We start from the raw sequence: 9,441 nt of genomic DNA, 5'->3' as shown, positions 1-9,441 counted from the left end.
GATCAGTGAAGCTTCTATGGATGTTGTGTTCATTCATTAATTTTGCCTCTGACTTGTCTGCTATTCTTCAGTATGATGTTAGCACAAAGGTTCCAGTAATCAATGGAAATGACAGTGAGTGATTTTGATGAGTTGCCTAGTCTCTGTGCAACACTAGATTTTCTTTTGAAAATTTCTGATACAGTAACTGTAAAAAAACTGAAAAAAAAAAGGGGGGGAGAGGGAAAGAGAAGAAATATCTAGTTAAAAGAAGTGCAACTGGTCAGATTGTACATTTTTCAGTCTAAAATGTAAAAATGCATAAGAAAGTAAATATATCCACATCTAGCTCTAATATGATTTAGTTTTGCTTGTTTTTCTCATCTAATAAACATTTCAAGATAAGAACAGAGTTGTTACTAATGATGTCACGGTGACTTTTTCAAGTACTTCCCGCGAATGCTGTGCAGCTGTGTTAGAAGAGGCTATTGTGGCAGGAAACAACCTAATAGCTATTTTGGGGTCCCTTAGCTATGAATGACTCAGGAAGAAAAGAATCATTACTTGATTTGCTATTCTGTCTGAGTGCTTACAATTCTAATCATCAGACCTACTCAAACATCAGTCCTGTTTCATCAGGCAGATGAATAATAAGCTCTGGAGCTCAAATATAGATCTCATTATGTTTCAGTTAGAGGCATCCATCTTCTTTCAGGTCTGAGATCTTAGGTTGAAATTCATACCTAAAGAAGGAGCCCCAGTTTGTCCGTAAGTATCATGTTAACTTCATAAGCATAATTTGGAATCTCTGAAAGAATTTTTCCACTGGAGTAGAGCTGTTGAATAGTTGGCTGTTTCCTGAAACAGGCTGCTCAGTGATATGGTTGATGCCCCATCTGTGGAGAATTTCAAGTTGAGGCTGGATAAACCCCTGGGCAACATGATCTTGTTGTGGTGTCCCTGTTCATTGCAGTGGAGTTGGATTAGATGGCCTTCAGAAATCCCTTCCAACTCTAAGGATTCTATGATTCTATGATTCTATGATTAATGACATATTGTCTGCCTCCATTTTACTCCATATTCACTAACTTCAATGTCTTTTTCATTGTATACATAGTATACTGTCATGCCTGAGAGCTGGGAGATGACTCCTAGCTTTAGATCCTCATTATTGTTAATAAAGGAGAGCTTTCTACCTCTTTCAGAGAAATCTACCCCGTGTTTTGCTGCAGTTTAATTTGTTTGAAGATTAAATTTGTTTGAAAAAGCATTTGGGGGTTGTGTGCCCTGTGAGTGTGTCACAGAATCACAGAATCACAGAATCACAGAATTGTAGGGGTTGGAAGGGACCTCCTGAGATCATCGAGTCCAACCCCCCTGACAAAGCAGGTTCCCTACAGCAGGTCACACAGGTAGGCATCCAGGCAGGTCTTGAACATCTCCAGAGAAGGAGACTCCACCACCTCCCTGGGCAGCCTGTTCCAGTGCTCCGTCACCTCACTGTAAAGAAGTTCTTGCGCACATTTGTGCAGAACTTCCTATGCTGCAGTTTCTGGCCATTTCCCCTTGTCCTGTCTCCACTCACCACTGAAAAGAGTCCGGCCTCGCCATTCTGCCCCCCACACCTTAGATATTTATAGACCTGGATCAGGTCCCCTCTCAGTCTCCTTTTCCCAAGGCTGAACAGACCCAGTTCACTCAGCCTTTCTTCATAGCAGAGATGCTCCAGGCCCTTCACCATCTTTGTGGCCCTCCGCTGGACTCTTTCCAAGAGATCCCTGTCTTTTTTGTACTGGGGAGCCCAGAACTGGACGCAGTACTCCAGATGAGGTCTTAGCAGGGCAGAGGGGGAGGATCACCTCCTTTGACCTGCTGGCCATACTCTTTTTAATGCACCCCAGGATGCCATTGGCCTTTTTGGCCACAAGGGCACACTGCTGGCTCATGGCCAACCTGTCGTCCACCAGGACACCCAGGTCCCTTTCCGCAGAGCTCCCCTCCAGCAGGTCATCCCCCAACCTGTACTGGTGCATGGAAAATACATGGAAAATAAGTGTCCATACTTTGAATGTTTCTTTCCATTGCCAGTGCTCATTGTGAAATAGTACACCATGCTAAATTAACAACTGAACATGAACATCTCAACCTAAGGATAGGTTCAGCCACAGTAGCATGATTTAGTGCATTTTGCCAGGGCATCCCAGGTGTGCATCATTTGACACACAGAAATGAAGGTGCAGAGGAGTTGGTCAGGAAGTGAGTCAGGCTATTTGTGTATCTGCCCCAAGCTCACAAGAACCTAGAAAATTTGTAGAATATGAGACCATAAAGCAGAAAGATAAATATGGGATACAGAAGATGACCGTCTTGCAAGAGAAGCCATTACTACCACTGTGAGTTCTGCATGTGGTCCCAAACAAAAGATTGGCAGCTGGCCAGTGTCCATAGTTAGTTCATAGCCCATTTACTAAAGGAACAATTGCCTAATTTTAACATTCTGTAGAGTTGGCCAGTTTCTGATCGAAGCTGGCAATGTGCACTCATGCACGTTGTTCCATTGTCTCACCCAGCAGCTAAAACCTCCATCAGGGAGGAATAACAGGAAGTTCATAGGGAAGGACCTCATACACTGCTTCAGCCATTTCTGCAGTTAAGCTCACAGCACAGAAAACATATGTGTTCCTAATTTTTAGGGTACCTAAATAGTGTTTTACTGCCATATATGTCTAGTTCTCACAAGCACAATCAAAATGCCAAGTTGTATGTTCTGGAAAAGAAGACTGAGAAGGGATACGAATAATGTTAATAAACATATAAAGGGGGGGGAAGCAAATGGATAAGGCCAGGCTCTTCTTGATAGTGTGTATGGATAGGACAAAGAGTAATGGCCTAAAACTGGAACACAGGAAGTTCCATATTAACACATGGAAAAACTTCTTTACTGTAAGGGTAAAAGAGCACTGGAACAAGTTGTCCAGAGAGGCTGTGGAGTCTCCTTCTATGGAGATATTCAAGAGCCGTATGAATGCCTACATGTGTAATCCATTGTGGGGAATCTGCTTTACCAAGGGGTTTGGACTCGATGAACTGTTGGGGGCCCTTCCGAGGCCTGCAATTCTGAGATTGTGTGATTCTGTGAAATATGGTCTGGAAATATGTTTGAAAGTAGGTTTTAGTTCTGTTTGTACTACAGATTCATTAGGTGGTTTCAAGGAAGTCTATTTGTCTCCATTTCCTTATCTGTTATATGGGAACTGCTGAATCATGGCCTGAACCTCTGATTGATCACCTGAGGCGAGCCATGAGTCTGGCACAAGAGCAGAGCTGAAGGCAATTCACCTGCGCTGCCAGAAGGGGTGGAGCCTGGCTCCAGCTCTCCTAGACCCATTTAAGAGCTGGCTACCACCAGGGAAGGATCTCTTCTGGAGATTCGCTCTGCTGGAGTTTCATAAGCAAGCCTAGGATATGGGTAAGCATCCTCTCCTCTTTTTGTTATTATAACCTGCTTTGCCTAGCTCTCTTGTTTATTTCATAATTATAACATCTTAATATTCATTGCTTATACATCTGTAAAATGCAATAATATTTTAATCTCATATCGTAAGTGATAGCAGTTTGGGAAATATTAGGGAGGAAAAAAAAGACCAAAACAGTTGGGAGGAGGAAAAAAAAAATGAGCAAAAGAGATTTTGTTTGAAAATGGTGATTAATGTGTTCCCACAAAAGAGATACTCTTAAAAGATATAAAGTCAAAAATAAAAACCAGTCAATTGATTCCTGAAGCAGTATCTATCTATGTCTTTTCCAAACCAAGAGAAATTAATTCCACAATTGTAATTCTATACTATCAAGAGCTTGTTTCTGTATTTCTAGTTACTCTATTAAAATGCCTTTAAATGAGAATTTTATTGCACTGGCAACAAACTGCAATCTTCTTTTGTATTTGCTAATATTCTCTGCAGTCTTTTTGCAGGTGATATGCACAGACAGTATTCTTTCTGTCAGTTCACATAACTTCAGTCAAAATATTCTTTCAGGAAGATGCAGCAGTCTAGAAAATGTTCTATGTTGTTGTGGTTTAACCCCCATGCACCTAACTATCACACACTTTAAATTACTTTTCCTCCCTTCAGTAGGATGGAAGAGAGAATTAAAAAAAAAAAAAAAAAAAAAAAAAAAAAAAAGTAGACTTCTGTATGGGAACTGTTGATCATGGCCTGAACCTCTGATTAACTACTTGAGGCAAGCAATGAGTCAGCCGCAGGAGCACAGTGAAGTAATTCACTTGTGCTTCCAGGAGGGATGGAGCCTGGCTGCACCTCTCCTAATTCCCACTTAAATGCTGACTGCCACTGAGGAAGGATCTCTTTCTGGAGATCACTCCTCGTGGAGTTTATTGTGAGCCTACAGCATTGGTGAGCATTCTTTGTTTTGTTATCTTTCCACTGCAATAATCCTACTTAGCTTAACCTCTGTACACTTACTGATTGTACACCTCTGTATACCTCTTGATTGTATAAACTCATAGGTTGAGATTGAAACTTTTTAGTAAGACAGGAAATGAAGAGAGAAATAGCAGTAATAATAGTCATAGAATCATTAAGATCAGAAAAGACCTCTAATATCATCTAATCCAACTGTCATCGCCATCACCACCATGCCCACTAAACTATGTCCATAACTGCCACATCTATACATTTCTTGAACACTTCCAGGAAAGTGACTCCACCACCTTCCTGATCAGTCTGTCCCAGGGTGCTAATATTCTTCCTGAAATTATTCAAAATATCCAGCTTCCCCTAGTGTAACTTAAGGCCATTTCCTCTCATTCCATTACTAGTTACCTGCAGGAAGATGCCAACCCACCTTGCTACAACTTCATTTCAGATAGTTGTTGAGGGCAATAAGGACTCCTCTGAGCCTCCTCTTTTTCAGTCAAAACAATTCCAGTTTCCTCACCCATTCTTCATACGACTTGTGATCCAATCCCCTTACCAGGTTCATTGCTATTCTCTGAATGTGCTCCAGGACCTCTATGTCTTTCTTGTAGTAAGGGCCCCAAAACTGAATGCAGTGCTAAAAGCACTAAGGCTTTTTCAGCTGAGGTGGAGTAGCAGATCTACAACTGTTTTCTCCTGAAATGTAGGGGGTTTACTCTGATCTTCGTACTTGACTTTGAGCACAGGAGGCTGATTACGCTGACAATACTGGTCTGGCCATTAAAGACAGAGGGCACTGAGAACTTCAGCCTTTTCCTCATCCTTGGTGGGAATATTCCCCACCACATCCAATAAAGGATGGAGATTCTCCTTGGTCCTCCTCTTGCTGTAGGTGTATTTGTGAAAACATTTTTTATTATCTCTTGCACTGGTGGCCAGATTAAAGTCTTGCTGGGCTTTTGCCATTTTTTTTCTCTGCATATCCTAGCAACATCCTTGTACTCCTCCCGAGAGAGAGAGAGAGGCATATATATGTATGTATATATACATGTATACATTTACAGAACAATTAATGCTCACCACCTGCTGACTAATGCTAGGCAGTTCACAAGCAGTGACTGTCCCCCTGTCCCTACAGGCAACTCCCCTTGCTTTTATAGTTTTTTTTCCACATTATTTCATATGGTATGGAATGTCTCTTTAGCCAGTTTAGGTCAACTGCCCAGCAACTTGTCCACTTCCAGCACCGTTGCTGGCAGAATGGTACAAAAAGCTGAAAAAATAGAAATGTCCTTAGCTTTGTACAGCACTGCGCAGCAGCAACTTGGATATTGGTGTGTTATCAACACAGTTTTTCTCTTGAAACTAAAACATAGCATAATACCAGATACTATGAAGAATGTCAACACTGTCTCAGATGAAACCAGGACAGTTAAGTTCTTTGATATTTCACAATGTTTCTCTACCAGTCTTGCACAACAGAAGTAAAATAAAAATCTCCTTGGCTTATGATATTCCAATTTGATTCAGCAGGGCCTGATGGTTTGTGTTTAAATTTTTTTCTAGTTTATGAATCATTCTTTATGTTCTTGGAATAAGCGCTCTCATTAAAAAAAAGGTTTATTTTATTTATTTTTCCTTCTTCAGAGCAGTACATTATTCTCATCCAGTTAGAAATCCAGTGGAACTGAATACTTCAGTTAAGAACATGCAGGTATAGGGTTATGTCAAGAACTCTACCATTTAGACTTATTTAACATTTTTAAAATCATATTTAACATATATTATTTCTTTTAAGATTAACAAGAGTAATAACTGAATTCTGCACCTGGGACAGGACAATCTGGATTATATGTACAGATTGTGGGATGAGAGGCTGGAGAGCAGCCTGATAGAAAGGGATCTAGGGGCACTGGTTGGTGGCAAATTGAACATGAGGCAGCAGTGTGCCATGGCAGCCCAAAGGGCCAACCGTACCCTGGGGTGCCCCAGGCCCAGCAGGCAGGTTTGGGTGCCACAATATAAGGAGTACATAAAGCAGTGACCAAAGAGTGTCCAAAGGAGAGCTACAAAGCTGGTGAAGGATCTAGAGGACAAGGCGTGTGAGGAGTGGCTGAGTCTCCTGGGTTTGTTCAGCGCAGAGCAGAGGAGCTGCGAGGAGGCCTGATGGCAGCTGCAGCTCCTGAGAGGGAGCGGAGGGCAGCGCTGAGCTCTGCTGTGTGTGACAGCGACAGGGCCCAGGGCACGGCATGGAGCTGTGCCAGGGGAGGGCAGCTGGGGGGTGGGGACAGGGTCTGCACCAGAGGGTGGTCGGACCCTGAGCTGCCGGAGTTCAAGGAGCATTTGGACGGCGCTCTCGTACGTGGCGTTTGGATTTTGGCTGGAGATGTGTGGAGCCTGGATTTGGGCCCAGGGGTACCTGTGGGTCCCTTCCAACTGTTTTGCAGCATGTCCCTCTTGGATTTCACAGCGCAAACAGCCAACTTTAGAGATAGCAAACACAATGTTGGTTTCTAGCACCAATGTATCAGGAAACAAAGATGAAAGTCAGCAGGAGCCTTAATTATACATAGGAAAAGCAGATATATTGATCCACATACTGTGCCTATGCAGCAGCTCTTCAGTCAACCCACTCCAATGGCATTCAGGAGGCTGACTTCTCTGGGTTCAGAATCAAAGCATATCAAAAAGATGTCACCTGCACCTCTTCTATAATAGAAACTTGTTGCATATTCTATTTTACTTGTAAGAACATTATTTACCCTTATTACGACATTGTTGTCACAGAGAAGAATTTCAAACCTACCATAGTTGCTTCCACAGTTGAGACAAACATATTAGTGCTACGCTGAGGCTCAAATGCTGACATTAATGCCATCTCCTTCAGAACAGTAGAAGGAATCTGGTTACTAACTATGCACTTTTTGTTGTTGTTGTTCCTGAAGTTTTTAGCTGTGTGAAGTCTGGTTTTTACGAACTATTGGCTCTATTCAGAAGTTAGAATATTTTTCTGTAGCAATATTACAGGCACGGATTATTGTAGATAAACTTGTTCTGCGTATCTAGTAAGAAAGAACATTTCCTAAAGCAGCATAGTAGGCAAAGGGAAGGAGAAATGACTGCTGTCCTTAATACTACAATAGTAGCTTTACTTTAGATGGTGTTTAATTCCAGCCATTGTCTCTTAAGTTTTCCTCATGAAAACTCCTAGGTCTTCTTTCTCTAGGTCTTCTTTTCATAACCACCTTCAGCTGTCAATAAAAGCTCTGAGAGCAGCTGAAAATATTTTCTTTTCTCTGTGAGAACCAGAATTGCATGTAGATCACACATACTTTTTTTTTTTTAAAACAGATTAATTGGAGGTTTTCATTTACATCTATGTTGTATTTAAGATGTCAGTTTAAATAATAGATCAAAGTTAGCAGCAATCTGTAATAAAATATTAGTAGCTGTGCTGTATCATCAGTCCTGAAATTGGAAGTAGAGGCAATTTGTAATATTTAACTACTCACAGCTACTTTTCATAGTAATAATAATGCTTGAAAAGAAGATTACATTATGTAGAGTAATAGAAACCATACTGCACACAGAAGGGAAGCTCTATGTTTGACACTAGTTTAACAAAACACCAATAAATTTTAGCATCAAGTTCTCAATATCTTTCAAAATAAATAAGTAGGTGTCATAAGATATATCCTATTCATTTGTTGACATTTTGGATAAATTGAACAAAGACATTATCATTAAATATGTATAATTTAAACTGATTTGACTTTAAGGCAATCGGATGTTTAATTACAACATGAGTGAATAAACTATGTATTTCCTTTCCAGAATTATTTTTGATAAGATTATAATTATAGATGTTTAATTAAAAGGGCATTTTTAGGGCAACTTCTAGGCAAGATCATGACTGTATTCACTAATAATTCAGAAGTGAGCAATCAGAATTGACTTCTTACATGTAATTGCACCCAGGGTATATATTTAAGTTACCTGTAATGTGCCTTCTGTGGCTGCAATTCCACCTCACATGCTGTATCTCTTTCTGCAGACCCTCTACTAACTGATGGAAGGAGGTTGGTTGGAACAATGACAAAGAAAAGAATAAGCAGCTGAACTAAACTGGACCTTTAAAAATAATTTCCACTTTCCTCACAGCATTTGTTTGCTCTTTGGCCAGAGGAGGTTTGTTCAGGTAAGCAGACTAGAAACAGTATGGCCTTAAATTTGTTAGAATGTTAATCATAAATGTCTGTGGTTGTGAAACATGTTTGCTATAATTGGTGCCTTGGTTTTTTTCATATGCTTCAGTTCTCTTGCTGTGCTTTTTCAATTACAGAGACCTGGCCCTTAAAAAGGTGAATTCAAATCTGTTTGGAATTCTGCAATATTCAAGCTACTGCTTTTGAACTAGTGAGAGAACAGCTTCAGATATGAATCCTGAGTGTTGGAGACCTGCAGTGAACTTCAGATCCATGAAAGTCTTTTTTTTTTTTTTTCCCCCACCAATTTCCATGAGATCAGCATTTCTTTGCTATTCAAGAGCATCTTTAGAAATGTGCTTAGGACTTGTTTTCTTTTACTTCTGAACAGCACTGCAAAGGGGTTTTGTAGGGTTAACCACACTCTGCTTCTATGTTGTTTACCCCTCTGAAGCTACAGGGATCTGTTTCTCAAGGGATTTGCTCTCACATCAACACCTTTTGTGGCTTCACAAGAATTGATTACTGTATACAAATCCCTGAATGCATAGAAAGGAGAATAAACTCTCCCCATAGCCTCAGATTATATTTGGCTCGATCTCATTATCCAGCTTGTTTACATTGTTTTAAATTAAGCATTTGGTAAGTCAAAGTCCAGTGTCTCCAAAACACTTTCAATGTATTTGCTACCACTGCAGTTTTATCTACTCCACAAATGTATCTTCTCATCAAAGTATATCACTGAATTCTAGTGACAGTTGGGTGAGATCATCAACAATTTTGTACCATTTTCTTGTCATGTATTACCTCTGAATGTT

At 40.5% G+C, this 9,441-nt stretch overlaps 1 long non-coding RNA gene across 1 annotated transcript; it reads left to right on the top strand.

Annotated features, from left to right (window-relative positions):
* The first annotated feature begins 3,382 nt into the window (after positions 1 to 3,382).
* Positions 3,383 to 9,211, top strand: LOC125686909 (uncharacterized). The gene is made up of 3 exons (XR_007373938.1): positions 3,383 to 3,448; positions 8,473 to 8,616; positions 8,761 to 9,211. It is a non-coding gene; the product is annotated as an uncharacterized LOC125686909 (long non-coding RNA).
* The last annotated feature ends 230 nt before the right edge of the window (positions 9,212 to 9,441 follow it).

This window comes from Lagopus muta, chromosome Z (genome assembly GCF_023343835.1).
Source record: "Lagopus muta isolate bLagMut1 chromosome Z, bLagMut1 primary, whole genome shotgun sequence".
Classification (NCBI taxonomy): Eukaryota; Metazoa; Chordata; class Aves; order Galliformes; family Phasianidae; genus Lagopus; species Lagopus muta.
This window is presented reverse-complemented; position numbering and strand designations above follow the sequence as displayed.